Raw genomic sequence first — 1,256 nt, 5'->3', positions numbered from 1 at the left:
ACAGAACAAAATACTATTCTTCCTTCCTTTTCATACAAATAAATCAATCCTCTTTTATGTTGCAATCAAATACCCTTCTCCTTATATTACTATTACAATTCTTTCTCTTCTTTTATTTTATAAGTATTTTAAATTCTATTTTCTATTACTCTTTACATATAATATTAATAGCAATATTAACCATCTTTATTATATTGAGATAGTATCAAATGCAATTCTCTCTCTCTTTATTTTTAATACTTTTTCTTATCTTTGTATATATATACACAATACAACATATATTATTATTATATATATATAAAAATTATTGAGCTAATTATATTAATAATAGAGTCTTCTATTTATACATCTTTATTTTATATATCCTTTATTTTACAACAGTTGGTTAATTTTTTATACTAAAAGTACTGATTTTTTAGTATTGATTGGACAATATTTGTCCTAATAAAGACTGAAATTTAAGGTTTACCATCAGGGGTTGTAGCTCATATGGTAGAGCGCTCGCTTCGCATGCGAGAGGCACGGGGTTCGATTACCCGCAGCTCCAACCTAAACTTAAAACCATTTTGTTTTTCTGGACATGGCCTTGGGCCACAAATTCTTTTTGTCCAGCAGGTATGGATATTAGGCCCAAATTCAGCTGAATAACTCCTAGAAATTTAGTGGGTCAACTTCACCAACGTATGAAGGCCATCATTCCGACCAAAAATAAGACAACTATTTTTCGTCAAGTGTATTACTAATTCAGCACAAAAGTTAATACAAAAAAATGATTATCTAATAATAAAAACATGCTAGGTGATCAATATTTTTATTGTATTTCTCTTATATTTTAGTTAATACTAGTCAAGTCTCTAATCGGCTAGAATTTATTATTTTAACTTCAATAGAACAGTTTCAATTAGAGATAATTGAAAAAGATAATGGGGCTGAAATTTTACCTTTTTTGAACCTGGAGTAAGATTAAAAAAATTTTTTTTTTTTGGTTTACCCAAGCGATACTGACACTTGCTTAAGCAGACGAGTGAGCTGACCACTGGACCAACCCAAGTTGGTTAGATTAAAAATTTAATACATTTTGTTTTGCACAAAGTCAAGGATACTGTTTGCCCGATTTCACTATTGGGTTAAAGGACTTATTACTATTCGGCTGAGAAGTCCAGAGCACACTGGGCTAGGCTTAAGTACCAAAAATGCTGTAAGGAATAGAGAAACCTCAAATACCATGCTGCACACATTAGACTACTATGAACATC

At 30.3% G+C, this 1,256-nt stretch overlaps 1 non-coding gene across 1 annotated transcript; it reads left to right on the top strand.

The window, feature by feature from the left end:
* The first annotated feature begins 474 nt into the window (after positions 1 to 474).
* Positions 475 to 547, top strand: TRNAA-CGC (transfer RNA alanine (anticodon CGC)). Its single transcript has one exon. It is a non-coding gene; the product is annotated as a tRNA-Ala (tRNA).
* Positions 548 to 1,256: the final 709 nt, after the last annotated feature.

Source organism: Arachis duranensis, chromosome 8 (assembly GCF_000817695.3).
Source record: "Arachis duranensis cultivar V14167 chromosome 8, aradu.V14167.gnm2.J7QH, whole genome shotgun sequence".
Lineage (NCBI taxonomy): Eukaryota > Viridiplantae > Streptophyta > Magnoliopsida > Fabales > Fabaceae > Arachis > Arachis duranensis.
This window is presented reverse-complemented; position numbering and strand designations above follow the sequence as displayed.